The sequence below is a fragment of the Mytilus californianus genome, unplaced genomic scaffold (assembly GCF_021869535.1).
Source record: "Mytilus californianus isolate M0D057914Y unplaced genomic scaffold, xbMytCali1.0.p SCAF_10, whole genome shotgun sequence".
In the NCBI taxonomy this organism is placed as follows: domain Eukaryota; kingdom Metazoa; phylum Mollusca; class Bivalvia; order Mytilida; family Mytilidae; genus Mytilus; species Mytilus californianus.
This window is the reverse complement of record NW_026262582.1, coordinates 47,005,994-47,013,033: the sequence shown is the minus strand read 5'-3', so window position 1 is coordinate 47,013,033 and position 7,040 is coordinate 47,005,994. Positions and strand designations below refer to the sequence as shown.

General features: G+C 29.7%; 1 protein-coding gene across 6 annotated transcripts in view; it reads left to right on the top strand.

Annotated features, from left to right (window-relative positions):
• Positions 1-204: 204 nt before the first annotated feature.
• The window catches only part of LOC127718254 (transient receptor potential cation channel subfamily M member 3-like), a 135,572-nt gene continuing 128,736 nt past the window's right edge, over positions 205-7,040 (top strand). For all 6 annotated transcript variants that reach the window (XR_007989664.1, XR_007989666.1, XM_052224250.1 and 3 more), the window contains exon 1: positions 205-290. The gene's annotated coding sequence lies outside the window, so the exon portion shown is untranslated. The remainder of the gene's footprint in view (positions 291-7,040) is intronic.

Sequence of the window (7,040 nt, the reverse complement as noted above, 5' to 3'; positions counted from 1 at the left end):
AATGGGTAGTCCATGAGTCATGCATCAGAATTTTAAACTTTTTGAAATCGACCTTTATCTTTTTAAAAATCTCTCTCTATTACGTTTTGTGTGACATTTTTCCTTCACCTCATTTGGGTTAATTAAATGTCATACTGTCAAAATGAACAATAATTCGTGCTATACAGTTATGTCATTGTACCTGCAATTATTAAAGGGTATTTATTGCATGTCAGTGCTGATTCATTCAGATTTATAATCTTCTCACATTTCTAGTACTTTAATAGGTAAAAAAGGTGTTACACTGAAGGGTGAGTTACAAGAAAATTTGTCTGTTTTCAGCATTATAATGTCGATGTAAATTAACACAAAACCATGATTTCTTTTAAAAGTTAAATTATGCATGTGTGTCCTCATATTTCATATTTCAGAAACTGCCAAATAATTTTATAGTTATTTATTTATAACATTTTATTCAAATATATTTCTTTTTTTTAATCTTTATGGTATTTTTTTATTTTATTGAATGACAATAAAGTTAGAACCCACAAATAATTTTCCTTTCGTTTAATCTCAATCGTGTTAATGTTCATACCATCAAAAATGATCGTAATGATGAGTCATTAGTGTCTAGATGTAATATGTATTGCAACTTATCGATTAAATAAGTACACGATATTTATCAAATTGACCACGTTTGTCTCAATTGCTACCGGAAAAAAAAGTCAAATACATCAATTAAATTGTCCGATCCTGTTAATTGTCGATTATCCTTTTGTAATAAATTGATTTATTTTAGTTTTGATAGTATAATATGCTTTAAATAGACACATTGAAATTGCCTGCATACACAGGCAATGAGAAAACTGATCTGACTTTTAACACCTTCCTTTTATAAATTGTTTATTTATTTGTTAAAAGTCCCCTTTGTCATTTAACAACTCAACATATTATTATATCTGATTCCTGGATTTCAAGGTATTGGTTTTTGTTGTTCCGAGAAACATTTTAGAGAGTTGACCTCGAAAAGTGAGCGTGACACACCAACATGATGAATTGCTCTTGATTTATGAAATCGTATTATTTTCAATTAATATAAGAACGATTGAAGGATTAACTTATGTGAAAAATCAGTGACTAGTAACTTTTCAAAATTGTATTATGAATTGAATGTCAGGGCAGCGCGATGTTGTTGAAACTTAAAAACAGAAAGACAAAGATAAAGCAAATACATTTTGCAGATGCAAACAACCAATGGAATATAAGATAACAAATAGCTGTTCTGACTTCAGAAAGATTTTTGAAAAAAAAGTCCGTCGTTTGCTTATACTTAATTCAAAGTTCACAAAACGTGTGAATGGAAATGTGTGTAGGTGAAATATATGCTAATATGTGTTAATTCAGAGAATTTGTTTTTGATGAAGATTTGCAATAGTCTCTGCTAAGAGACACTTTTTTTTATGTTTAAAGGCTTAAGCTGAATTAGATGTACATATATTTTTAAAAACGCCAGATGTCGACCTACTTCAAAAGTTGTTTCTATTGTTCTATTGTATGTTCATTATTTGATGTTAATTTGGTTATTTATTTCGCTGTTGTATCACTCCCCCACCCCCAACCCCCATTTGTAAGCAAACACATCTTGTCTGAATATATGCAACTGTTTGAAAATATATTGAAAGTAATCAAAGAAATGAAAAGCCTTATGTCGTTTCTTTTTGTACATATTTTGAACTTAACATAAATAACGACGAGAAGCTAAAGGCATATTAATCAAAAGACTGTTTAACCACTTTTATATATAAGAAATGTAGTGGAGGCAGATACAGATTTCTTTTTATTGCTTAATTGTATAAATGTTTAGGCATTGCCTGAGTAATTTGATAAACGATTATACATAGTTCTAAACAAAGTGATATATTTGTATTGAAACATTGGTCTGTGTATTTTTCAACAATGTTAAGGCTTTATGTACTTAGTAAATTTTGTCTCAAGGATGATATTCAATTACATGCAAATGCGTTTTATACAAAACTTAAACTAGAGATTTGTAAAGTAAGATTATACTATTTAAATATCAACAATTATTTGTATAATTTCTCAAATAATTTCATTCAGTTTGTTTGCAATTTAAATGACTTTAACTATTGGCAAATATTTTGAATTACTCCTTCCATTTAGAATCTATTCTATGTGTTTACTAGTCTTTTGAAAGACTTCTTTAGAGTTCAAATCTTCAAATCTCGCTACATTTTACAAGGTTATTTAATATTGACCATATTTTTCATTTATACTATCGACGAACTGTATGATTAAAACATGTTCTGTTTTAAATTTAAAGTATAACTTTTTTTTTTTTAAATTTCAAGTTCATATTTGAATAGTTAATGAATTTCTTTTAGATTATTTATCCATGATCATTATCGTAGTGCAATATGAAAACTATCCGGTTTAGATGTTTTATTCCCGCTGTCAAGGCCATATATAAAGAATACAATTACTGAACCACCTTAACATATATTGATTAATTGAATTCGATCTGCAGGTATTGACATGACCAGACTATATTGTTTATTCCTGTATTGCTATGAATCTCAGTTTATGACCAAACTCAGTAAAGACACGTCATTGCTACAATTGCTTGATACATTCAACAAAACCTACCGTATCTTGATGATATTTTTTCGTTAAATAATCCAGAGTTCTCAAAATATACTACCCAAATTTACCCAAAGGAACTTACTTTAAACAAATCTAACATAAACAGCAGTAGTTGTCCTTTTCTAGATTTAAACATTTCAATTTCTAAAGGGAAACTCCATACAAAAATGTATTACAAAAGAGACGATTTTGCACTCCCTATTGTTAATTTTCCCTTTTTAGACGGTGATGTTCCTTTGGCTCCATCATACGGTGCTTATATATCCTAACTTGTTATGACCGTGTGTGTAGTGATTTCATAGATTTTAACGAACGTAATCAATGCATCACTGGTAATTTATTAAGTCAGGGATTTTGTTACCATAAATAACTTAAAACTTTTACTTAATTCTTTCATAGATACAAAGATTTGATTAGTAAATGTGGTTGTACCTGAAGAAAATTTTTTAAAACGGTATTACACAACCTACATTTTACGGTAATATTGTATTAAAAGCTCGGACATCACTATGTGATCCGTGTTAACTCAACGAACCTTTAAACAAACTGATTAGTAAAGGTTATCTTACCAAAGTTGTAATTAGATCTTTGAATACAGTTTGCATTGGCACAAATATAGATTTTGTCATCAGTAAATTTAAACATAACTAAATTTGTATTCTTTTCAAACGATTTTTTTTGGGGATGTATAAATACACATCCACGTTCATTTTGTATATAGAGATTACTCTATCTATATATTAAATTATACTCATTTATTAAAAGGTTAACTCCTAACTATCTTACTGCCTGTCGATACTTTTATTTTTGACATTGCACAAGGCATGTCTTCTTTGACTGTTCATGACGTTAAATACTAAATCCATTGGATGTGTTTTAGTAGATTTTAGTCACTGATGCATGATTTTTTATTATTACTTGTTTTTGGCTTTTAACTAGGTTCAGTAACTGCGAGTACACTCAAATCGTACTTTTGTGTTAATTTGACCTGTTTATACAATTTGTCATGCATTTTTGTTATTTAATGTTTACTTATTTAGTGTTATATCTCGTCTCTCTATTATTATAGTCTATAATATATACCAGCTTTGATAAGTGTTTGGTATGACTATACATTTTCACTTCTGTTCTTGTACTATGAACAACAAAATTATTTGTTTAAATTTTTAAAAAAAAATTTCCGTACTCCATGACTGTATACCTTTCTTCAAAATTATTTGCATTTACCTGTGTACGTTATTTTATTTGGCGGCATTTTGTCCAAGGTTATAGTTGTCTTTCTGAAATTGTTTATCATGTCACCCCTTATTTTATTGATTTTGTATTTACATTATGTCATAGATCCAATTATTCCTTCAGTGCATGTTCACTTGTTTTGTTAATATGTCTTTTGATTGAGTTAAGCCATTTCAATAGATATTTTATAGTGTGTCTTTCTATGTTGTGACGTTACAATATTGTTTCAGGTAAGGGTGAAGGTTGTAAACTATTAGAACGTTTAAACCCGCTGTATTTGTTTGCATCTGTCCTAAGTCTGGAACCTGATGTTCAGTGGTTGTCTTGTTTTGATGTGGTTTTTTTAATTTTACTTGTTCAGTATTTTTGTGGTACATTTTCACTATAAATGGAAGTAATTGTTTTTTTTTTTCTTCATTTTTATATATAATGTAATATTTAAGAAATAAAGGAAAAGAAAACATTATAGAAAAAATTAAACTATATCTGAAGACAGTATCAAATTGTGCAATCAACTAATTAATGTCATTATAACGAAACGTTAAACTTCAAGTACAATCTGTTCGCCAATCAAACAAATGAATATAACTATAAAAGCCACGAATTTTATGTTTGATATTAACTACATAAACTAGTCGGCTATTTTATAACCCATTCTTCCTCTTATAAATCAATATTGATCTAAAACGACCGTTTTGATCTGGATAGCATCGTGAGAGATTACTGTTTAATTCATTGCTAAGTCATGTTCAGTCTTTCAGTCATCTAACAGACTTATCTCCTGTGGTAAATTAAGTACTGTTATGATAATGTCGTAGACGTCAATAAAGATCAGTTGAGTCTATGTTCGTCTATTCAGTATGTGTTTCAGTAATTGTCTGCAAAACGACTGAACACTAGTGGTTTTATTGCAAAATGTTATTAAAACCCTGACTATATTTAAAAAAAAACTTAACAAGTTTTAGGTTCAAACTTTTTAGATGATGCTAAGATCATAATAACTGTTTAAGACTTACTTTTGTTTATAATTGTTTGCCTCTGACATGTCTGACCAGCTTTGATTGTTTCGAATCTAATATTTGTATAAAACTGTGTAATCTTTCTACGTAAAACGGATATTTCGCACAGCATGCAACGGACTCCTAAACTTTAATGAATTGTTCAAAATAACAAATGAATCAGACAAAAGTTTTACAACTTATTAACGTCTTATCCAAAACAACAAGAAATATACACATTACCTAATGAACACATCAAATATATAAAGGCATGAAAACAAAAGGAAACTTGTTGAAATGAATCAATGAGTTTTCATCGAGTGCATCTTTTTACAGTAAAAATAAAAAAAAACAAACACATTGAATTGTCAGTGTGGAATTATTAATGCCCAAATCCTGTTATGTGTAGACATAACTTTAAGATTAATAAGTGTGTGAATGTATCCCACTATACCTCTAGCCAATGTAGATTTAACTAACACACAGCAATACGCATAGTATAAAAAGAAGTCCAATTCCGATATCGGAATAGGTAACACAAGAAACTAAGCAAAATGACAATGGTACATAAATTAATAAAGGACTACTAGCAGTTACTGACATGCCAGCTCCAGACCTCAATTAAACTGATTAAAGGATTATGTCTTCATCATATGAAAATTAAGTATAATCCCTCCCGTAAGGGGTTTAGTATCATACAATCATAAAATATATGAGAAGAGCATAACCCGTTTCATGCCAACAACTGGTTTTGAAATAAATGTGTTTATTTCCGATGAAAAGACCCTATGAGTGATACCAAAATATGCCATATTTAATGACCTGACAGCAGTATCGTAACTATATCCCTTCTGAATAAGTCTGTTTAAAGGTTTGGTTAGCTTTTTAGGTGAATGCCATAAGATGGTGACAAGGGAACGTATACCTAGAAGTAATCCTTTTGAACCATGCATTCGTTAGATAAAACAATTGTTATCAAGTCGACCATATGTGTCAACATTGTTTCAGAGAATTGTCAATGGCATCTATCAGTTTGACCGTTACGGTATATTGCAGATATTCCTTAAAAACAAATAAATGCATGTTATTACATTATTGGTTTATTATGATGATGTAACATGCTTTACATAAACACATTCAGAATTCATGCTTATTGGAAACATGATTTGTTTGTTTGATCTTTGAAGACTTCAAATTTTAAACGATTTAAAAAATTTGTTTTAGGTTCCCTTCGGTCATTACGCTACTCAAAGTATATTCTTGATTTCATTTTTGTTGTGCCCTCAAATGAAAGAAAAGCGTTTGGGAGCCATCAATGTGATAATGTGTTTTAGTTAAATTTTGCATGACCTAAGCTTATTTGACCAAGGTTCATGGCCATAGGATTTATCTTATATCGATTTCAATATTGAATTTTGGATGTCTTGTTTACATTTAAAAAGCATGATTTCAACTATCGAGATTTACATGATTGATGCATCAACATTTTAAATATTGCAAAAAAATGCCTTTTAAATATGCTTTTATATAATGTATTATGTATTAAAAGCAACTAAACCCTAATTTTATGTATCAGATGTATTACAACAATTAAAACGTCAAATGTTTATGAACCTGTGTCTGAAAACAGAGATTTTACAATCAAGGGAGCCTTACACAAACATGTATTTTTTTTTCAACCAATTCAAAAATTTTGAATTTTGTTTACCATAAATTATTCTTTTATATATACTGATTGTATAAACCTGTACAAAAAAGTTTCACTCGGATCAGATTTGTTGACTGCTTCCAAGTTATCGTACGAAATTTTAAGCAAACAAGCAAATTAACTTCATCGAAAATAGACCAGACCTAGGACTGTTTTTTCAGGACTGTTGCAGACCTATTGACAAGTTAGATCCAGACCAGACCTGTGGACAAGTCTGCTATTGACCATTCCAGAGAACAGGTCTGCCCCAGACCAGACCTGTGGACCGGAGCTTTTATCATGTAAACAATAATCGCATTGTTTCTCTTTCCCAGTACAACAAATTACTATACTCGGTAGAGACTCTTTGTTATGAGTACTTTATTTGCAAATGTAGTTAATCTGTATTGTTTGAAAATGTTTTATACAGCGGTGTTTATTGGTCCATGATGACAATTTTACCTAATGTTGAGCAGACT